Source organism: Trichechus manatus, unplaced genomic scaffold (genome assembly GCF_000243295.1).
Source record: "Trichechus manatus latirostris isolate Lorelei unplaced genomic scaffold, TriManLat1.0 scaffold00030, whole genome shotgun sequence".
In the NCBI taxonomy this organism is placed as follows: Eukaryota; Metazoa; Chordata; class Mammalia; order Sirenia; family Trichechidae; genus Trichechus; species Trichechus manatus.
Genome location: NW_004443966.1, coordinates 19,140,919 through 19,166,874, shown reverse-complemented (window position 1 = coordinate 19,166,874; position 25,956 = coordinate 19,140,919). Strand labels below are relative to the sequence as shown.

General features: G+C 47.1%; 1 protein-coding gene across 1 annotated transcript in view; it reads right to left on the bottom strand.

Annotated features, from left to right (window-relative positions):
- CD276 (CD276 molecule) overlaps nt 1–10,667 on the bottom strand; it is a 32,913-nt gene extending 22,246 nt beyond the window's left edge. The window contains exon 1 of the mRNA XM_012555037.1: nt 10,658–10,667. The gene's annotated coding sequence lies outside the window, so the exon portion shown is untranslated. The remainder of the gene's footprint in view (nt 1–10,657) is intronic.
- Between the last annotated feature and the right edge of the window lie 15,289 nt (nt 10,668–25,956).

Here is a 25,956-nt window from a genome sequence, read left to right as displayed (position 1 = left end):
CTACATTTAGGTGGGATACACTCAAGGTCATACTGTGGTTCTCGTGGACTTGTTTTAATTTTCTTTAGCTTCAACTTGAACTTGCATATGATCAATTGATGGTCTGTTCCGCAGATGGCCCCTGGCCTTGTTCTGACTGATGATATTGAGCTTATGTCTTCCACGCACTGCCAAATCAGTCGATTCCAACTCATAGTGGCCCCATAGGGTTTCCAAGGCTGTAAATCTCTAAGGAAGCAGACTGCCACATCTTTCTCGCAAGGAGTTGCTGGTGGTTTTGAACCACCAACCTTTTGGTTAGCATTCAATCGCTTTATCCACTGTGCATATCTTAAATACAGCCCACTGTCTGTTTTTGTTTTGCCCACCAGTTAAGAATGGTTTTAAATGGTTTAATTTTTATCATTAAATATTAAACATTTTTAAATGGTTAGGAAAAAATCAAAGGAATAATATTTTGTGCCATGTGAAAATTATATGACATTCAAATTTCAGTGTCCATTAATAAAGTCCCACTGGAACACAGCCACACCCCTTCATTTACTTATTGTCTAGGGCTTTTTTATGCTAAAGGGCAGAATTAAGTCGTTGGAACAGAGACCGTATGGTCCACACAGTCTAAAATGTTTACTATCAGGCCCTTTGCAGAAGAAGTTTGCTAATCCTGATACATCTTCACCCTCCCTCTTTCTCTCCATCTCTGCCTCTCTCCTTGGTCTTCCAAGTTTTGCCTGGATAACTACAAAGCCCTCCTCACTGGTCTCCCCACTTTCTCTCTTGCCCCCCTAAATTCTATACTCTACTGTATTCTCTACATAGTGGCCAGAACACTTGCTTTAAAAACATAAATTGAATCATGTCACCACCTCCTTCCCCACCCTCAACATTGAATCTCAAAAATATAAAATCTAAAATGATAAAGATCATGGAAGAAAAAATAGGGACAATGCTAGGAGCCCTAATACACGGCATAAACAGAACACAAAACATTACTAACAATGCACAAAGATCAGAAGAGAAACTAGATAACTGGGAGCTCCTAAAAATCAAACATTGAAAGACTTTACCAAAAGAGTAAAAAGACAACCTACAGACAGGGCAAACATTTCTGGCCAAGACAAATCCGATCAGCGTCTGATCTCTAAAATCTATAAGATACTGCAAAACCTCAACAACAAGAAGGTAAACAACCCAGTTAAAAAAATAGGCAAATGATATGAACAGGCACTTCAATAAAGAAGACATTCAGGCAGCTAACAGATACATGAGGAAATGCTCCCCATCATTAGCCATTAGAGAAATGCAAATCAAAACTACAATGAGATACCATCTCATCCTAACAAAGCTAGCATTAATCCAAAAAACACAAAACAATAAATGTTGGAGAGGTTGTGGAGAGACTGGAACACTTATACATTGCTGGTGGGATGTAAAATGGTACAACCGCTTTGGAAATAGATTTGGCGCTTCCTTAAAAAGCTAGAAATAGAAGTACCATATGACCCAGCAATCCCACTCCTTGAAATATATCCTAGAGAAATAAGAGCTGTCACATGAATAGATATATGCCCACCCATGTTCACTATGCACTGTTCACAATAGCAAAAAAAAGATGGAAACCTAGGTGCCCATCAACAGATGCAAATGGATAAACAAATTATGGTATATACCAGTGGAATACTACACAACGATAAAGAACAACGATGAATCCGCTAAACGTCTCACAACATGGATGAATCTGGAAGGCATTATGCTGACCAAAATTAGTCAGTCGCAAAAGGTCAAATATTGTAGGAGACCACTATTATAGGAACTCACGAAAAGGTTTAAACACAGAAGAAAACATTTTTTGATGGTTACGAGGGTGGAGAGGGAGGGAGAGAGGAATTCACTGACTAGATAGTGGACAAGTATTATCTTAGGTTAAAGGAAGGACAACACACAATACAGGGGAAGTCAGCACAACTGGACTAAACCAAAAGCTAAGAAGTTTCCTGAACACAACCAAACACGAAGAAAGACAGAGTAGCAGGGGCTGGGGTCTGAGGACCATGCTTTCAGGGGACATCTACATCAACTGGCATAACAGAGTTTATTAAGAAAATGTTCTGCATCCCACTTTGGTGAGTGGTGTCTGGGGTCTTAAAAGCTTGCGAGCGGCCATCCAAGATGCATCAATTGGTCCCAACCCACCCGGAGCAAAGGAGAATGAATAACACCAAAGACACAAGGAAAATATTAGCCTAAGAGACAATAGGGCCACATAAACCAGAGACTCCATCAGCCTGAGACCAGAAGAACTAGATGGTGCCAGGCTACCACCAATGACCGCCCTGACAGGGAACCAACAGAGAGTCCCTGATAGAGCAAGACACAAGTGTGGTGCAGAACTCAAATTCACGTAAAAACACCAGACTTAAGGGGGAAAAAAGAAATTGAATCCCCAGGGCTGTTCATTTCACATAGGAGAAAATCCCAGTCCCACATGGCCCCCAAGCCCTGCCTGCATTCCCTGCCTTACCACCTCCCATTTGCCTCCCCCCAGTCCCACAGTGGGCCTCTTCTAGTTCCTCCAACATGCGACACTCTTTCCTACCTCACAAGGTCTTTGAAAACAGTTCCTCCTGCCTGGATGATATGGGTAACACTTCTTCATCCTTAGGTCACCTTAGCAGAAAAGCTGGGTTAGAGATCTGACACTCTTAGAAGACCTCTGTTATGGACCACATCCAGTTTGTTTTCATGTCAGACTGGAAGCTCCCTGATCAGGAACATGCCTGCTTTATTTGCCACTGCAACCCTAATTCCAGCAAGAAATGGGGCTCAATGCATTGCTCGATGAATGAATGAATGCATGCGTTTGCTCGATGAATGAATGAATGCATGCGTATGTCCATGTGTGTGCTGCTAGATACAGAGATGGATGGGTGGATGTTTGTAAGCTGGAAAAGAGTCTGGAAACCTGATAGTGAACCCAGCCCTGGGGTGGGAATAAGAGTAGGAGTCTACTTCCACTTTCTTGATACACTTCTCTAGTTTTAACAACGAGTGTGTAACTCTTTGGCAACTAACACAAGAAAAAAGCAAAACAGCAACATCAAAGACATGGTGTGGGTTTTAGACCTGGCTCCAGCACTAACTTGCCAGGCTCCCCGGAGCAGACCCCTTGCCCTCTGGGTCTTTGTCTCCTCAGTCATCAAAGGAGGAGCCCGGCCACCACTCCACGCTGTGACCATGATCAATTGCTGGGCTGGTGTAGTCACCAGAGGCTTCAGGGAACAAGTGACTCTGGAGTCAGAGAGGCAAGTTCAAATCTAAACTCTACCACCTCTAGTCGTGTGACTTTGGGAAAATATCCTCTCTCAGTCTCAGTTTTGTCATTTGAAAAGTGGGGATTATAAACCCTACCTTTATAGGAAAGGAGCCCTGGGGACACAGCAGTTAAGCACTCAACTGCTAACAGAAAGGTCAGCAGTTCAAACCCACCAGCTGCTCTGCAGGAGAAAGATGTGGCAGTCACCTTCTGTAAAGATTAATGCCTTATGTCTGGGGTCTTAAAAGCTTTCAAGCGGCCATCTAAGATGCATCAATTGGTCCCAACCACCTAGAGTAAAGGAGAATGAAGAACACCAAAGACACAAGAAAGTATCAGCCCAAGAGACAGAAAGGGCCACATAAACCAGAGACTTCATCAGCCTGAGACCAGAAGAACTAGATGGTGTCCGGCTGTCACCAATGACCGCCCTGACAGGGAACACAACAGAGAGCCCCAGATGGAGCAGGAGAAAGGTGGGGTGCAGAACTCAAATTCTAGTAAGAAGACCAGACTTAATGGTCTGACTGAGACTGGAGGAACCCCAGAAAGCTTGGCCCCTGGATTCTCTATCACCCCAGAACTAAAACAATTTCCGAGGCCAACTCTTCAGACAGGGATTGGACTGGACTGTGGGACATAAAGTGATACTTGCAAGAAGTGTGCTTCTTAGCTCAAGTAGATACAAGAGACTAAACAGGCAGCTTCTGTCTGGAGGTGAGATGGGAAGGCAGAGAGGGTTAGGAGCTGATTGAATGGACATGGGGAATCAGGGGTGGAAAGGAGGAGTGTGCTGTCACAGTATGGGGAGAGCAATTAGAGTCACATAACAATGTATGTATAAATTTTTGTATGGGGAAAAAAAAAGATTAATGCCTTAGAAACCCTATGGGGCAGTTTTACTCTGTCCTATAGGGTTGCTACGAATCGGAATCAACTCAATGGCAAAGGGTTTTTTTTTTTTTTTTTGACCCTTATAGGATGATTATAAGACTCAACTGGTTTATCTATATCTAAATGGGTTTTTTTTAGCAGTACTCATTAGGTCAGTTTAGATAGATTTACTCTGTTGAGTCTTATAATCATCCTATCAGGGTTGAAAAAAAAAACCCCATTGCTGTCAAGTTGATTTTCACTCATAGGGACCTTGTAGGACCAAGTAGAACTGCCCCATAGGGTTTCCAAGGAGCAGCTGGTAGATTCAAACAGCCAACCTTTTGGTCAGCAGCCTAGCTCTTAACCACTGCGCCACCAGGGCTCCAATGAGTACTGCTATGGGCTCTATAAATGGGCAAGGCCTGCGGACAGAGGCGAGGAGGGTCTCCAGTGCTCCCTGGGAACAGTCTCATTCTTGGCCTTCCCTTTTCCTGGTTATCTGAGTCAGTGTGGGCCTTTTGTGTTCAAGGCTGTCCACTGGGCACCACTCCCCAACCCCATGATCCCACCCGAGAGGAGAAATCAGTTCTTCCTCTCAAAGTGATTTCTGTGTGAGTCAGGACAGCAGTGTGTCATCAGGGCCAGTCCGGCAGAGCCGGCCAAGGTCTTTTTGGCATTCTCCACTTGCTTTCCCTGTGGCTTTAAGAACAAGGAAGCGAGGACAACAGGACAGAGCTGAGCTCTGGCCTTCCCACACCCACCGTCCCCACCACACTCCCATTCTCCGCACTGAGGTCAGGGCTTCAGAACCTGGACAAACCACAGGGAATCCACAGAGCCATCTCAGTGGGTCTGAGAACATGGTGAGACTTTTGTTGCAGCAGCTGGCCCGCCTTTCACATCCTCTCTGGCTGAGCAACTATCCCAAATTGAATGTGCATCTTCTGACCACCCAGCAGCCATTTGACAGGGCAGCTGACACCATCTTGGAACTGGAGGTGCGTGCAGATCTGTACACACGGATGCACACGTGTGTGTGCAGAAACACACAAACACCACACACATCAATGAAAGCACAGAGCTCTGAAAAGAGGGAAAGCCACACTGAGCTCAGAGGAGATCGTCCCAAAGAGGGCGGGGAAAGAGGGGAGTGGAGAGAGCAGGAGACCAAGTCAGAGGGAGGGTCCCGGGGTCAAGCACTGGCAGGCCCACGGCACGCACATCTGTATTCGCTCAACATCTGCTGAATCCTCCTAGGTGCCCACCTAAATAAGCCCAGAAATTCCACTCTCCCACCCCCCACTGCCCTGGAAGCCTTTCTCAGGAGAGCAGCCGGCCCCACCAGCCGTCAGAGTTTGAAGGCCACTTGGAGTTCACCTGGTCCAGTTCCCATCTTCATGCTGATTGCACAGACGCACAGACGGACAGGAATTTGAGCCCAGAGGGGGAGGCAGGTGGCAGGCCCAAGCTCAGTCATCTTCAGAGGTGACTAAGAGGCAGCTCACGAATGTCCCCGGGCTGGATTTCTCACCAATCAAATGGAATCCTCATGCAGCCTTGTGGGCATGCCTGACCAGTAGTAAATGACTCGGCTTCTCTGAGACTCAATCCCGCATCTCTAACACAGAGATAACCATCCCTCCCCTACAGGGCTGCTATGAGAATAGGAATCTACCTAGAGGATTTAGGAAAGCGCCTCACACCAAAACAGTGGTCGTAATTGTTACTACTGCTGTTATTATTGCCATAGGCATGGGGACGGGCCCACTGGCACCCTCTGCATTGGAACCTCCCCCCTCGCCACCCCCAGCCAAGACCTCCTCTGTTGGAGTGTACATCTAGGTCCCTGGGACCATTACTCGGTCTATGTCCCCCTTCTCACCTATCATCCCATCTCCACAAACCACCCCCATCTCCACACCAGCTCCAAGCAGCAAACACAGGACTCCATCTCTGTGTCTAGCCCATTCCTATGGTCCTCTCCCCTTCTTCCCTTCCAGAAGCCAGGCCCCAGCACCAAGCATTGTGGGCTCCAGCTCCTACTGTCCCTATTGTTGCCACACCCTTCAGTACAGGGCCTCCACCCAGCACACATTCCAGTGCCTCCCCTGGGGGAGTCCCAGTTTCCAGGAGCTAGGTTGACTTGAAGGGTGATCTGGAGACCCTGCTTCCCAGACATAGTATTTCTCCCTGCTCTATGGTTCCCCAACCAAAAATGTTTCCATTCTCCACTCCCAGAGGGCTTCCCTCCAACACACTCTCTCTGTTTGAGTGGAAGACCACACGCCCAAAGGCAGTAAGGGTGTGGCGGAGGCATCCATTCACTGGACCGCAGAGAGACTGAGAAGAAGGGGGACAGCTAGCTGAGAGCACTGGTCAGAACTGGAGGGTGTAGGAGGAGCTGCTGGAGGCACCAGTGTTGCCAGAACTCTCAGCAATGGTCCCAGCTGGTCACCCCAGTCAGGCCTGCCCTCTCCCAGGCCCTCAGATGAGTCCTCTCTGCCTCCCTGGGGGAATCTTTGGATCATATCACCAGGCTCCAGAATGAGGGGTGAAGCCTGTGCCTAACTCCAGAGTGGCAGAAAGAGCCAGCTCTGGAGGCAGACTACCCTGGACTTGCCTCCCAGCTGCACTGCTTGCCAGCTGTGTATCTTTGGGCTTGTTGCTCGCCCTTTCTGGGCCTCAGTTGGAGTCATTGGGTGGTGCAAATGGTTAAACCACTTGGCTGCTAACCAAAAGGTTGAAGGTTTAAATCTACCTAGAAAAGCCTTGGAAGAAAAGCCTGGTGATCTACTTCCAAAAAACCAGCCCTTGAAAACCCTATGGAGCACAGTTCTGTGCTAATGCACATGGGGTTGCCATGAGTCAAAATCAACTCGAAGGCAACCGTTTATTTTATTTTAGTTTTGTACAATGATGCTAGTGATACCCTGCCTCATAGGACTGCTATGATGCTTAAATGAGATGATGTCTGGTAAGTATCCAGCACAGCCCCACTGCCATAACCTGCAAACCCAATGCTCCCCTCTGGAACCTCACACTGCAGAAGCTGCAGGACTGGGGGGTGGCGAGGGAGGGCTGTGTACAGCACATGTGGCCCTCTCCCAGCTGCTCTCTTGTTCTGTGTCAAGAAAATAATCCATAACCAAGCCCATTGCTATTGAGTCGATTCTAACTCATAGGGACCCTATAGGGCAGAACAGAACTGCCCCATAGGGTTTCCTAGACTGTATGTAAGTCTTTAAAGAAGCCGACTGCCACATCTTTCTCCTCTGGAGAGGCTGGTGGGTTCAAACCACTGACCTTTCTGTTAGCAGCTGAGCACTTAACCACTGCGCCACCAGGGTTCCTTAACAACAACAACAACATCATGGTAATTCTATGTTTAACTTTGCTGGTGGCCCTCCCTGCCACTCCCGCCCTGGGGATGTGGGAAAACGACAGCAATGAAAGCCACCCACTGAGAGGCTAAGCTCATGGACAGTGACATCATTCTCCCAGCCCTTCTTCCTCTCCCTTGACCCCATGACTCAGGTCCACAGCTCAGCAGCCCCTGTATGATCATAATCTCAGAGGGTCCTTTGATTTCGGCCATTTCTCTGCACACATCCCAAAGCCCTTATGTCCAACCAAGAACCAGCCGGCAACAGGCCAGACACTTGTTCTACAACACTTCCCAGGTGTCTCTTTGGGCACTGGGAAATCCCAGCTCTAGTTTCTGTGACCACGCTGCAACTCTGACCTGGAACAGTATTGCCCAACTCAGTGTCAAACCCAAATCCTACTCCAAAGAATGAAGATGGACTACTCCAGAGAAGGCCAAAGTTGGAGGATGGGGAATTCCCACAGAAATGTTCAGAAGTCCACCTCACCAGAATAAGGACACAGCCTCCCCAGAGGACTACTTTGAAGGAACAGCACTTCTATAACTGTCCTTTTCGTAAATACAAAAGTGCCCCAACCTAGCTGTGGGCATCTGAGCATCTCAGATATTCAGCTAACCTGCTTCTGTGGGGTACCTGGGCACAGTTGTAAGAGGGCCAGGGGCAGGAAGGAAAACCGGGCCCTCAAATCCCAACACCTTTTCATCCTTAGGCTTGTGTTAACACAGGCTTCTTACCTCTAACAAGCAGGATGGGCTGATTTCTCCAGTACAGGAGTCTAAAGGCAGCACAGTCATTAGAAAGCTTACTAGAGGCAGGCAGGAGAATCATGAGTGATGACCTTTTCATTCTGGCCCTCAAGTCAGTTCTGACTCATAGCAACCCCATGTGTGTCCGAGTAGAACTATGCTCCATAGGGTTTTCAATGGCTGATTTTTCAGAAGTAGATTGCCAGGCCTTTCTTCTAAGGCACCTCTGGGTACACTCTAACCTCCAACCTTTTGTTTAGCAGCCGGTTGCCATCTGCAACACCCAGGGACACCAATGTCATTAAGAAGACAGAAGACCTCCAAAGTTCAATCGCGGGATCGGTACAAGCATTGCTGAGGCTGCTTAGTGCAGGGACAAAAGCTTACTCCCTCAAGAGGTCCTGCGCCATCCACTGCCACCGAGTCAATTCTGACTCAGAGCAACCGCATAGGGTTTCCAAGGCTGTAAATCTCTACGGAAGCAGAGTGCCACATCTTTCTCCCTTGGAGCCGCTGGTGGTTCCAAACTGCCAACTTTTCAGTCAGCAGTTGACGGCTTGCCATATGACCCCTTATTGCAAAAACTGATGTTCACAGTGCTAATCCAAAAAGTCAGGAAGAAAAATTTCATTGACATCAGGACACTCAATTTAAGTAGAGTGGGATGTATACAATATTGGGGAGAAAGGTTTCCATGCGCAACCGGTAACATAAAAAGTGTTAGCACTTGAGCTGGGGAACTCCAGATATCAGGAAAATGTACTCACCCAAAATACTCTCCTGCCTAAAGCAAGCTGGAAATATGAACCACCACTTCATACCCCACAGCCCATAGCCCTCCACCACCTCCCTGGCACTCAGATCAGCCCAACCCAGACTGACATGTTTAGACTTCAATTTCAAGTTTAGACTTCAATTTCCCTGGCCTCCAAAAGTGCCCCACCTATTTGCAGGCCCCTACACTACAAGGAAGGCTTCCTGCATTAGATATCCTAGGGAATTCTGGGCGGCCAGAGGGAATTAGAGACAGGCTGAACTAAATAAGGAACTCTCTTAAAGACAAAAACAGCTTCATTACTTTCTAATACAGAAACTCACTGCTAAAGACAGGCTTATAAGAAAAAGACCTGGGTGGGGCCTTTAATTTAATGAAGAAATAAGATTCGTTTACAATTATCCACATCCAATTTGAAGGTAAATAGCTTTTCTCAATTGAGTCAAACAACAACCTCCCACCCCCACCCCCCACCCCACGATCTTCTTTGCTTTGCCATTTGCTTGACCTTCCCCCTCAAGGATAGATAGATCCCATATATGAGTCATCCATCACGCATTTCTCATTAGAGCAAGTTTTTGGTTAGAAATAAATTCCCTTTTCTGGCAGGTTACTGGCGGCAGCTCAGCAGCAGCAACTGAGGGCCCTGGGGCGCTGGATCCAGTCTCCTCCTCTCTAATATGACCCCACCCTACTTTCCCTACAAGAGTAGTCCTACCTTCTCCTTCAGCAGTGCTCCCCACCTGCCCCACCTTACGCCATCCACCATTCTCCTTGAGACTTCCCCAGCCAAAACTGTCCCATCCCTGCTTCCTCCAACCCCCCGATCTGCCTCGGCCTCTACCTGCCCCCATCAACACCTACACCCCCTCCTCTCTGGCCAGCTGTCCCTATTCATCCTTCTCAGAATCGGTCTCCTCCGTGCCCACTTCTGTCTGTGGAACCCCCTCAATCGTCCCCGCCAGGGCCAAGCTGAGTGAGCCCCCTGCCCCTAACCAGTTGGCTCCTGCCCCCATTGGCCGGTGGTCTATTAACATCTGGGTGTTTCCCTCCGCAGGGCTCTGGAGGCTCTGCTTCCCTCCTGGCCCCAGCAAGCGGCTTCGTTAAGCTTTTCAGAATCATCAGACACGGTGACAGATCTGACTCGGTTCCCCCGCCACACCCGGAGCCTCCGTAATTCCAGTTACCCACCCAGCCTCCTCCAGCTGCTTCCCCGGTGCCGGCAGGTCCGACTGTGCCCCAGCTCCCTCTCTTCTGGAGGGAAAAGGAGGCTTGGCTGGGGCTGGGTAGGATCCTGGCTGCCCCAGCTCCCTCTGGGCCCTAGAGCCAGAGATTCGGCCCCGGGGGCTCACCGTGCTCGCGTGCGAAGGCCAGCCCGGGCCCAGGACAGAGGGCTGGAGTGTGGGTTCCCCTGCGAGGGAGGGGGCGCATCGCTCCGGGCCATAACAACCCTGTAGCAGAAGCGCCGGCCCAGGCTTCCGCCGCCCCCGGCCGGGCACGGCCGCAGACAAAGGCAGTCCCCACCCCGCTGCCGGCCGCGCCACGCGAGCACTCACCGCGCCGCGCCGCGCCGACTCCCGGGACTCGGGGACTCGGCAGAGCGCAGTTAGTCGCCACCGCTGCCGAGAGGCCGAATCTGAACGGGGGCCCCGGGAGGCCCGTGAGGCCGAGGGGCGGGGCGGCTGGAGAAAGCCGCGGGCCCGGAAAGACCGCCGGGCTGCGCCCCAGAGGCCGGATTGGCCCCGCGGCGGCAGTTTGGGGCAAAGGCCTAAGCCCGCCCGCTGGGCAGGGCACCGGGCCTGGACCCCGCCCCCGGCCCCAATCCAGACCCACGCTGGGAAGACCGGGTGCTCCGGGGAGGGGGCGCTGGTCTAATAACTGCCAACCCTCCACCCATTCCCGTGTTTCCAAGATCCGAAGTTTATATCCTGCCAGAAGGGACAAGTGACTGGTCATTGACCCCACCAGCCACCACCCAGGCTGCTGGCGGCAGAGCCAGGGCTCCAATTGGCTGGCTGATCCCAGTCTTGTGTTCTGCCTGACACTGCGGCCTGGAAAGGGTTAACTCGACTGCGAGGAACTGAGAGCTACAGGGAGCCCTCTATAAATACAGAGCCGTGGGCGCCTCAGCCAACCGCAGGGCAATTGCCACTGCACCGGCTTTCCTCTGTTCCTTCCACCCACGGCCACCCGGCCAGCCCTGCCCCCAGCCCGTGCCAGGCTGCCGCCAAACCGGGCTCCAAAAGAGGGGGCAGGCCTGACACCCTGTGACCTTGGGTTCTGTCCTTACAGGGCCCAGCTCCAGCCTGGAGGAGATGGGGATGAGGGCTGCCTGGCCATTGCCTCCGTGCAGAAGAGGGCCCGTGGGGTCCCTGCACCTGTTCCTGGACCTGATCTTCATCATACAGACAGCAACAGCGAAAGTGTGGGGAGGCTTCTGTGGGCCAGGCTCTAGGCTAGGAGCTTTCCATGCTGGGCCTCTTTAGATCCTCCCAACAGCCTTAAGGGGTAGGTAAGCTCCCCATTTTACAGAAGGGAAAACAGAGGCTCAGAGGGACGGATGGACTCCAACGTTGTGTTCCTGCCAGGCCCATAACCTAGTGACAGCAGCAGTATGGGAGGGGACCTAGGAAATATGGATGAATGCATGTGTGTCTCTCTGCATAGGTACATACAATAATAAGTGATAATATTTATTGAGTATTTCCTATGTGTTGACCACTGTTTTAAGCTGTTTACCATTTTATCTCATTTCATCTTCACAGTAACTCAGTGAGGTGAATGCCATTATCATCCTCATTTTTACAGATAAGGAAATTAAGACACAAAGAGATTAAGTAACTTACTTTTGGACACCCAGCTTTAAGTGGAAGAACCAGGATTTTTCTCCCTTAAATTTAAGCGCTGGGCTCAAACTTAGCTGTGTGTGTTGTAGATGGGTGGAGGAGTACATGGGTGTGTGTTATTTGTAAACACATGTGAGCAATTCTGTGACTCTGAGTCTGTGTGTGCATGCATTTCTAAATGTGCATTTGATAGCTGCTGTGTCTGCACGAGGGGCCCTGGTGAGGAGATCAGTGGTTAAGCGCTCCTCTGCTAACCAAAAGGTTAGAGGTTCGAACCCACCAGCTGCTCCGCAGGAGAAAGATGTGGCAGTCTGCTCCTGTAAAGATTACAGCCTTGGAAATCCCATAGGGCAATTCTACTCTGCCCTATAGGGTTGCTATGAGTTGGAATTCACTAGACGGCAATGGGTTTGGTTTTTTTTTTTTTCTTTAAGGTATTTTTTTCGTTGATTTTTTTTTTTTTTTCAGTCTGTATGATTACTCCTAGGGATAGCGGCACAGGGTGGAGGATTAAGGGTCAGCATCTGGTCCAGAGTCTCCCCTCCAGTCCACACCACTTCCCCCTGCCCTGGCAGACCCTGCCCAGCCTGGGCCTGGCCTCACAAGTCTCAGGAAGAATAGCCCCACTAGGCCCAGCAACTTGGGGGAGAAGCCTCCCAGGGAGAGGTGTCCCCAGGCTGAGGGAGCCAGGAGTTCTAGTGGGACCTTGGAGATGGCATTTGAACCAATCTAGAGGAAGCTCAACTTACTGTCTTTCTCTTCACCAAGTGGCAGCCCTGTGCTTTGTGCCCTGCGGCGTGACAAAGGTGTGGCCCTAGAGGACTTACGGACCGGCTGGGAAGACACGACTCAGCCATGATGAACAGTGAAGGAACAGTGCAGAGCAGTTTATGGTGGGGGAGGCTTTTATCATAATTGCCCAAAGAGGTCAGGTCAAGAAGGAAGGAAATGGGTATTGACTCCCATTCTTGGGAGCAGTGGCTTGAGAGGCCCCGATTCCCCTGGAAGGGGAAATAGACTGAGCAGGGCATACACAGCATGGCTGCAAGACTTGGCACAGCTGAGACTCAGACACTTGGCCCCAGACAAAGACAGCTAGCATAACCATTCCAGCACACAGGCGTATCCTTAGTTCAGAGAATGTTTTTCTGGTTGTCCCTGGAACTGCATGAATAGAGGAGGGAGGTTCTCAGAGGTCCCCACCCGAAGCAGAGAAACTCAGATGGAGTGCTGTCTCCTTGGGTTTTTTCCGGGCCAACCCAGGAGAAAGTGATGGCTCCAAGCAATCTATCCCTAGTTATGCCTCAAGTTCCCCAAGGGGGTCACAAACCGATCCCCAAACACCCAGATTGGGGCAAGCCTTCCTCCCTTTTTTCTACCTACCCATCTACCTATCCAGTGTACCAAAAAGAATTGGTCAGTATTTAACCTTTTCAAGAGGTAGCATATGATCAAGAACCAGTGGTACTAAAGGAAGAAGCCCAAGCTACACTAAAGACATTGGTGAAAAATAAGGCTCCAGGAATTGACGGAATACCAATTGAGATGTTTCAACAGACGGATGCAGCGCTGGAAGTGCTTACATGTCTATGCCAAGAAATTTGGAAGACAGCTACCTGGCCAACCGACTGGAAGAGATCCATATTTATGTCTATTCCAAAGACAGGTGATCCAACCGAATGCAGAAATTATTGAACAATATCATTAATATCACACGTGAGTAAAATTTTGCTGAAGATCATTCAAATTGCAACAGTACATCAACAGGAATCTGCCAGAAATTCAAGCCAGATTCAGAAGACGATGTGGAACAAGGGATATCATTGCTGATGTCAGATGGATCATGGCTGAAAGCAGAAAACACCAGAAAGATGTTTACCTGTGTTTTATTGAATATGCAAAGGCATTCGACTGTGTAGATCATAACAAATTATGGATAGTATTTTGAAGAATTGTAATTCCAGAATACTTAATTGTGCTCATGAGGAACTTGTTCATAGATTAAGAGACAGTCTTTCAAACAGAGCAAGGGGATACTGCATGGTTTAAAGTCAGGAAAGGTGTGCATCAGGGCTGTATCCTTTCACCATACTTAATTCAATCTGTATGCTGAGCAAATAATCAGAGAAGCTGGAATATATGAAGAAGAACATGGCATCAGAATTGAAGGAAGACTCATTAACAACCTGTGATATGCAGATGACACAACCTTGCTTGCTGAAGGTGAAGAGGACTTGAAGCACTTAACTGATGATGATCAAAGACTACAACCTTCAGTATGGATTATACCTCAACATAAAGAAAACAAAAATTCTCACAACTGGACCAATAAGCAACATCATGATAAATGGAGAAAAGATTGAAGCTATCAAGGATTTCGTTTTACTTGGATCCACAATCAATGCCCATGGAAATAGCAGTCAAGAAATCAAATGACACGTTGCATTGGGCAAATCTGCTGCTCAAGATCTCCTTAAAGTGTTAAAAAACAAAGATGTCACCTTAAAGACTAAGATGCGCCTGACCAAAGCCATGGTATTTTCAATTGCCTCATATGCATGTGAAAGCTGGGCAATGAATAGGAAGACCAAAGAAGAATTGATGGCTTTGAATTGCCGTGTTTGGGAAGAGTATTGAATATATGATGGACTGCCAAAAGAATGAACAAATCTCTCTTGGAAGAAGTACAGCCAGAATGTTCCTTAGAAGCAAGGATGGTGAGACTTTGTCTCACATACTTTGGACATGTTATCAGGTGGGACCAGTCCCTGGAGAAAGGCATCATGCTTGGTAAAGTAGAGGATCAGCGAAAAAGAGGAAAACCCTCAGCGAGATGGATTGACACAGTGACTGCAACAATGGGTTCAAACAACGACTGTAAGGATGGCACAGGACCAGGTGGTGTTTCGTTCTGTTGTACATTGGGTTGCTATGAGTTGGAACCGACTCAACGGCACCTAACAACAACAACCCATCCTGCAGGTTCCTCAAACTGGACACATGCAAAACTGAACTATTATCTGTCCTCCAAAACCTGCTTCTCCTCCTAGATCTCCATGAAGACTCCCAGATATATAAGCCACAAACCAAAACTCGTCCTACACTTCTCTGTCTCCGTTACCGCCAATATCCAGACTGACCTGAAGGGAAGTCCCTGAATATCTTTCGAATCCATCCCCTCCCCCAAGCCCCCTATTGCCACTCCACCTTCATCTGGGTCCCCATCACTCCTCACTGGATTGTTGTGGTAGCCTCTTTACTGATTTTCTTTCTCCTGATGTTGACTCCTCAGTCCACCACCCTGTGCACAGCTGCAGAGAGATTTTTCTAGAATGCAAATCTAAGCAGTGCCTACTTGAAACCCTTCCACTATTCTCATTTGCCCTCATTGCCTAGTCTTGGCGTCATCCTCACAATCGCTAGTTATGTTTGAGCCCATCATATTGTGCCAATGGAGTGTGCCAATCTACTGGGGTCTCCCTCATGCTTTCTGGCCCTCTGCTTCACCAAACATGATGTCCTCCTCTAGCAATTAATCCCTCCAGATGACATGTCCAAAGCAAGCAAGTTGGACAATGTTCTGTCGTGATCCATATGTTTTCATTGGTTGATTTCAGAAGTAGATTGTCAGGCCTTTCTTCCTATTCTTTCTTAGTCTGGAAGCTCTGCTGAAACCTGTCCACCATGGGTGACCCTGCTGGTATTTGAAATACCAGTGGAATAGCTTCCAGCATCACAGCAACACACAAGCCAGGACAGTACGACAAACTGACAGACAGGTGGTAGCTCAGGCTGCTAGCTGTCTCCTAAAATTCATTCTCCCCTTCTTCCTTACCAACAGAGTATTGTTTTTATTCTACAAAGTTCCATGCCTAGTTGTAACTACTTGGTTTTCCAGACTTCTTTACAGCTAGAGGTGGTCACGTGACCCTGTGTGGCCAGTAAGATAGAAGTAAAACTCATTGGTTGGGGCTTTGGGGAAAGCGTGTTGAAGGGCAGCCTTGGCTGGCACGTGCCTTTGCCTTTCCTTCACCCTTCTTTCTCTTTGTGCCTGAAATGTAAACACAAAATCAGAAGGTAAAGTAGCCATCTTGCAACCATGAGGACAAAAGCTAAGCATGGCAGATAAGAAAGTGAGAAGGAGTCTGGGCCCGGAAGGCATTATGGAGCTACCATATCAGCCCTTTGCCTGGCCCCAGCATTGATGTTGCTGGCTCAGGATTGTTGAGGGCGGAGCCGTGAACCTCAATAGTCTCATCCTCCCCAGGCTACCTGTAAAAGAACATCAGACCACCATTCTAGCAAACAGACGGGATGTTCTGACCCTCTTACTACTTTCCCCAGAGCAGAAATTGAGTTCAAGGTGAAATTCAGAGACAACTTCCTTTTGCCTCCTTTGGCATATAAAAGGACAGGTTTCTCCCTCACCTGTTTAAACACACTTGAATCAAGCACACTGGTCTCCTTAACCCAGCTTTCCTCAGGCTTCTGCGGAGTCTCTGGCTCTCTTTTAGAGCAGCTAAGCAACCCATCTTTCAAGAAGGGGCCCAGAGACGTTGGCATGCCTCGCCTAAGAACGATAGTCAAAATCTATTCATTGCCAATGACTGCCTGACAGGGAACACAACAGAGAGTCCCTGATGGAGCAGGAGAAAGGTGGGGTGCAGGACTCAAATTCTAGTAAAAAGACCAGACTTAATGGTCTGACTGAGACTGGAGGAATCCCAGAAAGCATGGCCCCTGGACTCTCTGTCAACCCAGGACTGAAACCATTCCCGAGGCCAACTCTTCAGACAAAGATTAGACTGGACTATGGGACATAAAATGATACTCATGAAGAGTGTGCTGCTTAGCTCAAGTAGCTACATGAGACTAAATGAGCAGTTTCTGTTTGGAGGTGAGATGAGAAGGCATCTGGTTGAATGGACACAGGAAATCAGAGGTGGAAAGGAAGAGTGTGCTGTCACACTACAGGGAGAGCAACTAGGGTCACATAACAATGTATGTATACATTTTTATATGAGAGACTAACTTGAATTGTAAACTTCCACTTAAAGTACAACAATAAAAAAAATAATAAAAATTTAAAAATCTATTCATTTCATCTGCTTTCATAAAAAAAGAAAAATCAGTTCTTGGCAGTCCAGGGGGTTTCAGGTCCCAATGAGCATTTTCTTGAGGATTCCTTGTGATGCTTAGCCAATGTCTTGGCACTGACCACCCTCTCCTCGGGCTGGTTGGTGTGCATTTCCTCCTGGGTTATTTGCATTTTTAGGCCTCAAGTACTTGGTGTCTTGGCAATGGCCACCCCCTAGTCTCATCCACTCATTTGAGACTGACAGGGCTGCCATCTGGAGCCATTCCATCCAGCCCAGAATATCTAAGGCACGTTTCCCCCCAAATGACCAAATGCAGTATAGGGTTGAATACGATGCATAGTGGCCACTGCAGGTTCCCACTTTCTAGTTTCTTAGTCCTGGCCCTTGAATCTTGGAATAGGCTTCAGGTGTCCAGATCCAAATTATTCCAGTCGGAAGCATCTGGCGGGCAAAATAACAGTAGGTGCCTAAAGAAAAAGAGGATCTGATCTCCAAGGAGGATCATCCAGGCATACCCTCAACATACACACATAATCAAAGTAATGTATCTTATAACATAGTTTGCATAACTAGCTGCCTCTGTCTGACCCATTACCTCCTCTTCTTCTTCTACTTTTTTTTTTTTTTTTAATTTCATTCCTTTATTGCCAGGCAAGATTGCATTTAACATAGTGTTCCTGATAATAGGTAGAAAGTTATGTGTTGTTTACTATTACTTAACCCAATGTAACATTTCCAGTAACAATAGTTCAGCCACGGTATAAACAATAGCAATACATTCAACTGATAAACACTGCTTATCCGTGGAATTGAAAGTACCGCATCAGTATAAATATTCAGCATCTCTCAAGATTGGTATTGGATGTATGTAACTATTACCCGTTTGTAAATTAAGGACCTCACAGGCACAAGATCAGTTGACTTGCTTATGACAGAGATCGTTTGCTGTTCACCAACAATCTTTTTATCCTTTTCCTTTGCCGTAGGCTTCATTTCCCAAGCTCCATTGAGGTTAATCTGTTAGGTTTGAGGGATTATGTACTCTGGAGTCTTTTTCTTATCACATTCTAGCCTATCCCAACTAATTACATTGCTCCAGATCGTTTGTAAAGTCAGCAATAAAATTTCAGTCTCTTGAAGTAGAATTAAAATTAAGCACATGATTTAACAGAATATACTGCTTAGTGCTTTGACCCTAAGTCTCGATTTTTAAAAAACTCCAGCCAGAGCTCTGCCTTTTCAATCACTTATAGGCACAATCTGCAGAGTCACAAAGCGGCTGAAGACCAAAAACGTTTTTGCTTAGACCATTAGGCAATTGATTTTGCAGTTGCATCATGAAGTACACCTGCTAAGTCAGGATGGGAAGATGTCATGTTACAATGCAATTCTCCATGAGTTTCCACAGATACTCAGGGTTCCTTAATTCTGCCTCTTTTTCCCTCAAACATATTAAAATATAAATTCTTAAGCCAACACAATAAGAAGAGTTGGATTAAAGGCATCTGCCTGTTGTGTCAACTCTGAAACCAGAAAGCTTCTTTGTTGACTCTCCAGATTAATATGAAAAAATAAGTACTGATAACAGAAGGGATAGACTATTTCTCTTCTGGATTCTTTTTTTTTTTTTTTTTTTGGTGCATTAAGGGAAAGTCTACCGAGCAAATTAGATCTCCATTCGATAATTTGTATATAAAGTGTTTCATGGCCGTGGTTTCATTCCCACAACATGTCAGCACTCTCCCCATTTCCGCTCTGGGTTTCCCGTTTCTTTTTGTCCTGATTTTCTACCCATTTCTGCCTTCTCATCTTTGCTTTCGGGCAAATATTGCCCTTTTGATCTTGTATGATTGATTGTTCTCAGGAGCACGTTCCTCTTGGGTGTTATTATTTATTTTATAGGCTTGTCTATTGTTTGGCTGGAAGGTGGTCTCTGGGAACGGCTTCAGTTTCAGGTCAGAAAGGTGTTGTAGGGCCATAGTCTCAGGGGTTCCTCCAGTCTGTCAGACCAGTAAGCCTGGTCTTTTTTGTGAATTTGATTTTTTGTTCTACATTTTTCTCCCACTCTGTCAGGGGACCCTCTGCTGTGATCCCAGTCAGAGCGGTCAATAGTAAAAGCTGGACATCATCTCTTTCTTCTGATCTTGGGGCTGTGGTTCATGTGGTCCATTAGTCCTTTGGACTAATTGCTTCCTTGAGTCTTTGGTTTTCTTCACTCTCCTTTGATCTGGACTAATAGTTGTATCTTAGATGGCCGCTCACAAGCTTTTAAGACCCTGGACATTACTCACCAAAGTAGGATGCAGGACGCTGTCTTTATGAACTATACTGTGCCAGTTGACATAGATGTCCCCCAAGTCTATGATCCTTTGTCTTCAAGCCTAGGAACTTCATCCTGCAAGGTGTTTGGTTATGTCTAAGAGGTTTCCCCGACTGTGCCCCTTGTGTGCTCTATTAAAAAAAACCAAACCAGTTGCCATTGAGTTTATTCCGACTCATAGAAACCCTATAGGATAGAGTAGAACTTCCCCATAGGATTTCCGAGGAGCAGCTGGTAGACTTGAACTGCTGACCTTTTGGTTAGCAGCCAAACACTTAATCGCTGTGCCACCAGGGCACCATGTGCTCTATTATCTATATTAATATATGAGGAGCACCTACAATCATGTATGTAGAAATATCCACCACCTGTATCTACCAGCAGGTGTGCTTCCTTACACCCTCCCACACCTCTTGGTATGTCTGTCTACCTATGCATCCATTTGTTAATTATTGTTTGTTAATACTATCATTGCAGGATTATCTATGCTATAGTAGTTACTGTAGTTGCCCTTTATTTTTGCATTTTTCTCAGTGTCCTCTCTTGCCTTGGTCATGTTGTGCCGACTTCTCCCATATTGTGTGTTACCTCCTGACCTCCTCACCCAGGATTGCCGCTGTCTTTGTCTCAAGATGGCCACGTTGTGCTGGGCCAATTGGCTAGGCAACCCCGCTCCATCCCTTCTTGTTCGCTGTTTTCAGTCAGTTTATTCTACCATTTGGTATTCAATTTAGTTCTTTATCCCTTCATTTGATGCTCAGGGTTCCAGGATTGACATCTGTATCTGTTTTACTTGGTTTTTCAAGTCTTTGCTGCAGAGGGTCAGTGTGGTACGTCTGACTAGTCCACCATCTTGGCTTCCCCCTGCCCTCTCCTCTTCCATGTTAACCCTCTTCCATTATCTCTCCTCCTTCCCCTATCCCTGGTGGACCCATTTAAAAAACCATTTCCTTTCCCTTCTCCAGTGGCTTACAACACTCCCGATACCAGGAATCCAACTCAGAGTTTGTGTCCTGTTGCTAGAGAGTCAGGATAGTCCTCCAAATAGGAGTGTTGGGATGGAGTTAAAACAACAACAAAAAAAAAGAACAAAACAAAAATAGCACCATGATGCCAGGGAGAAACTCCTTTCTCACTGGAAGTTTCTTTCCCTAATGGCCCTCAAGTGCAAATAATCAACTTATTCAAAACAGGGTCTGTATGTGCACTGAAATGAAAGTGAGTGCCTCCTTACGTGTTGTGCTATAGGTGCCTCGCTTACCTCACCCTAGTCCTGGCACTGCTCTTAGGTTGGACCTATGACAGGTGCAGAGAGGAGAGTATGGAGAGGAGTATAACTGAGGGTCCCTGGCGAGGAGAACAACGGGTCCAGTACCAGAAGCCAGCAATGGAGACATACTTAAGGAAGACAGTAGATAAACCACTTGAAATCTAAAACTCCTGATCTCAATCCAGGTGCTAGATTTTAAGCACTTTTTTGAGATTAAGTACTGTTTACAGAGTCATAGGGTCTCATTGTGGACGCTTGTTGTCTGTTGGGCTTGAGACACTGTGCCTGGGCATCCTCAGGGCATCTGATCATAGTCCCAGCCCTGGTATGGAGCTCAAGGGAAGGTTTAACTGCCCCAATGGTGAGAACAGTTTATCCCAATCCCCCTTAAGAGGACATTCTTAACCTGCTAGTTCTTCATGTCAATCCCACCACTGACTGCTTTTTTGTTCTCCTGATCTTTGCTTCCAAGGTGGTGAACACTCTCAGTTCACTGTCCCTCTCTTTTGGAAATAAATAGTACGATGGAAGTGAGCCCTGCCAGACCATGTCCTGCCTTCTGCTAGGTCTTCCCCTGGGTCAATGATCCTGGAGACAGTCCAGGAGACAAGCCAGTCTCAAGGCAGGGTGTGTGAGCTACAGTGTCCCCAGACAGTGATCAAGGCTCGGTCCCCTTACAGTACCCCGCCCCACGCTCTGCCATTGGAAGTGGGGCTTTCTTCCCCCGGCCCATTTCACCCACGGTTACTGCATCAGATGTGGGGTATTATTTCTCATTGGCTTAACTGCTTCTTCCATTTTTGTGGTTAGCAACTGCTAATGAATACAATCTTGCATTTGTTTTCTTAAAACAGGACTTTCAGCACAATAACATATTTGGCACCTCTTCTTTCCTCATTTTCTGTGATGAGATCATCACAAATATAACTTCTAAAGAAATACCCTACAACCAGACTCTCCGAGGAAACTCGACACCTCCACACCTCCTGACACCTGGGAATGGGCCTTGGGTTTCCAAACAGAAACTTTAGCAGCAATACCAACTTTATCCATTCAGGGAGTTGTGTGGCCAGCTCTGAGGAATGATCCCAGGCACAAAGTTTCTCTCCTCATCCTAGAAATTCCCTGATCAACTCCTTATGTTCTCTTGGGTTCAGCACTGCTATCAAAATGCAGTTCCTTCCTGTTACTCCCTCTGCACCCCACTGTTGTTGTTAGCTGCTGTTGAGTTGATTCCGACTCATGGCGTCTCCATGTGTGCAGAGTAGAACTACTCCATAGGGTTTTCAAGGCTGTGACCTTTCAGAAGCAGATCACCAGGCTTGTCCTTTGAGGCACCTCTGGGTGGGTTCAGACCACCTAACTTTTGGCTAGTAGTCAAGCACTTAACTGTTTGCACCAGCCCAGAGACTCTTGCATCCCACACCCCTCCATAAATATTCACACAGTCCAACTCCTCCCACTTCAGGGAAAGGGAGTCTGTCAGACAAATCCACTTACTCCCTAAGCCTCCTCCAAGCTTCAAGTGCCAGCTTCAACCTTGCCTGTTCTCTAGTGCTCTGCCTGAGGTGTTGTTCTCTGCTTGTCCCAGGCCATGTATGTCATATCTCCACAGGCATTTGAGAATTCCCTGAGGGCAGGAAACACAGCTCATTCTCCTGCAGGGTCCTCACCCATATCCCCCTCCCTTCCACATCCTTCATGTTGTAGCTAAACTAAAGCTTGAATTCTGGAGGGAATGCCTTAATACTGGCTGTTGGGCTTGAGGTATAGAAAGTACCGTAGGCTGAAAACCAGAACACCAGTGCTCACTTCCCAGCCCTGCTAAACACTTGCTACGTGGCTGGGGAAGTGGGTTTGCTCTTCTAGGCTTTTGTCTCCATTCTCTCCAAAAGAGCCCTTCCCGGGCTCATCCTCAGCCAGCTGAGCCACTGACTATTTCTCCCTGAGAGCACCAGAAGAATTTCCTCCTTGGCCCTGTAGCAGCAGGACTAATGAACCAGGCTAGAGCCCTGAATAAGCAGCTTGCAAAGCTAGGAAGGGACTAACAATTTGCTGCAACTTCCCTACTGTTTTTCCAGTTCTTTCCATCGTGGTTGACAAAGGCATTTGCAACTGTGAGACCCCTTCAGGTAATAAGTGAAAATGCAGCTGAAGAAGGCTTAACCTACTCATTCATCCTAGGTCTACACGCTCCCCAATGCTAGCCTTGGAGTTAGAGGAGGAAGGGGAAACCTGCTGCCATTGAGTTGATTCTGACTCATAGTGACTCTATAGGACAGAGCAGAACTGCCCCTTAGGGTTTCCAAAGCTCTAGTCTTTTCAGAAGCAGACTGCCACATCTTTCTCCCTCGGAGCAGCTGGTGGGTTCAAACCATGAACCTTTAGGTTAGCAGCTGATTGCAAACCATTTGTGCCACCCAAGAGCCTTAAAATATCTGCCCAGGAGGCTTTCAGATTTTCCTACAGAGAACATTTGTACTGCTCTGTGTCTCCAATTCTTCCCGTTTCTGAATGGGAGAGTTTACTGCAGTTATTCTGTTCCTGTTCCACTAGCATATGTTGGTATGTGGGAGGTAGATTTAAAAAAGCCACTGCTGGGCCTGATGCAGAGACCACTACACATCACTGAGAGTTTTGAGACTTTGAGCTTGATCTCATGACTGGGTGGAATGTTTAGACAAATTCCTTGGGTAGGGAAGGAGTGTATTTATGAGGGGAAAAAAGCAAACTAAATATTTCTTGACCAGAAGGACAGAATGGTCACTATTAGTGCTGTTAAGCATGTATTTCCAGTTCTCTACCTTCTGGGAACACAGTAGGATTGTACTTTCCCATACTCTTGAAGTTAAAGCTGGCCATGTAACTAGCCTTGACAATGAATTGTGAGTGGAAATGATGTGTGGCATGTCTGGGTTGAAGTTCCAGAGCCAGTGGATGATTTACCATGTTCTCTTTTCTTGGCATGATGACTGCTCCACCATCCTGGATCCCTGAATGACTGTGAAAACTAGAGTCCCTCCACCAACTCTCTATGGACATGTAGCAAGAATAAGAAATAAACATTTATTTTTTTAAACCAAAAACATTTTTTGGCTTTTGTTACAGCAGCATAATCTAGTTTATCCCTTCTAATCTAATAGGCAATTTGGAGAAAGGGAAATCCAATGGTTAACATGTAAATGGGAAGAAATGTTCAAGAAATACAAATTAAAACAGCAATGAAGAGGTGGGGCCAAGATGGCGGAGTAGTCAGACACTTCCAGTGGACCCTTTTACAACAAAAACCCGAAAAAACAAGTGATTTGATTATCTATAGCAGTCTGGGAGCCCTGAACATCAAAGGCAGAGTTGAGGAACCGGACGAAGTGGTGGGGGAGGGAGAGACAGTTCAGAAGCAGCGAGGAGTTGCCAGACCTGAGCTGGCAAGAGCCTGAGACCTTCAGGCCTGATCAGCTCGGGGGTGAGTGGTGAGGCAGTCAAGCAGCCGTGCTTGGGAGGCGTGCTTTTCTCACAGGGAGAGACCCAGTGCCAGGGAGTCTACATGGCCACCCAGAACCAGTGGGAAGCAGCCTTCGATCTGGCAAAAGATAAGTAATTGCATACGGCCTACCACGAGGATCAAAAACATCCCCCTTAGGGAAAAACCTCTCTCCCAATTACCTCCCTGCTCCCTGCTCTGCACTGGGTCCCGGACCAGCTTCAGCAATTGCTGAGTCCCCTGGGCCAGAAGTAGGATCTGTCACATGCCTGGAGCCATTCTCCCTGTCTTCAAGAGTGAACAAATTAACAAATGGGAAAAAATAAACTGCTGGCTCCTCTAAGCCAGGAACACAGGGTAGGCACAGCTCCTTTGCCTAGGCACAGGCATAAGGGATCCATGGACTTTGAGTGCCTTTCCCCCTGCATACACTTGTGTGGGCCCATCTCAACAGCATAGGCCCTCATTACCGCAGTACAACAGGGTATATACTGGAACTCTAACTTCAACTGTTTCAGCTGTGAGGTGGCAGGTTCTTGACATTTGACATGGCTCTGCCCATTAAGAAGGGTCTTCACCTACCCACATCAGGGGCCTGAGGACTGGTGGCTCCAACCACACCACCTAGCCACCTGTGACAGGGGCCCATGAATAAGAGGTGCCCCCCAGTCCTTACAGCCAACAGCATTAGGTGCTCACAGTCCGGCTGCAAAACCCACCCACCTACACGCTCTAGGGAACAGGGACATGCCTTCCTCCTGGACACTCGGAGGCAGCTGTCAGCCCCTGCCTTACTCAAAGTGTGTCCCCCTGTTGCAGCCAGATGTGTGTGCCTACACCAATCACCCATGCCTGTCTAGGACTGTAAGTGAGACCCTACACCACACACTTGGTGGCTATCTGCCTGGGCACCTGAGCTGAATCCATACAGGAGGAGTGGGCAGATTCCTGAGCTCACATACCTAGTAACAGAGCTAACCACCTGGTGACAGGACATTAGAGCTTCAAAGGTGCCAATAATCAAACTAGCTCATACGAGCAGCCTATTTGGGCATATCAAAACAAAACAAGAAGCTAGGACAGAGTAAGCAAACATAAAATAAGTAAATATAATAACTTATTGATGGCTTGGAGACAATAGTCAATATCAAATCACGTAAAGAGGCAATCCATGATGGCTTCAGCAAGCTCCCAAAATAAAGCATCTAGAAATTTTCCAGAGGACAAAGCAACTTTTCTGACCATAAAGCCATAAAAGTAGAAATCAACAATGGAAAAAGCAAGGAAAAAAAAAAATCAAACACATGGAAACTGAACAACACCTTGCTCAAAAACCACTGGGTTATAGAATAAATTAAGGAGGGACTAAAGAAATTCATAGAATCAAACAAGAATGAAAACACATCCTACCAGAACCTTTGGGACACAGCAAAAGCAGTACTCAGAAGTCAGTTTATAGCAATAAATACACACATCCTAAAAGAAGAAAGGGCCATAATCAAAACATTAACCCTACAACTGGAACAAGTAGAAAGAGAGCAGCAAAATAAGTCCTCAGGCACCAGAAGAAAGGAAATAATAAGAATTAGAGCAGAATTAAATGAAATAGAGAATAGAAAAAACAATTGAAAGAGTTAACAAGACCAAAAGCTGGTTCTTTGAAAAGGTCAACAAAATTGATAAACCATTGGCCAAACTGACAAAACGAAAACAGGAGAGGAAGCAAAAAACCCATATAACAAATGAGATGGGTGAAATCACAAGACTCCCTTGAAATTAAAAGAATCATAACAGAATACTATGAAAAATTGTACTCTAACAAATTTGAAAACCTAGAGGAAATG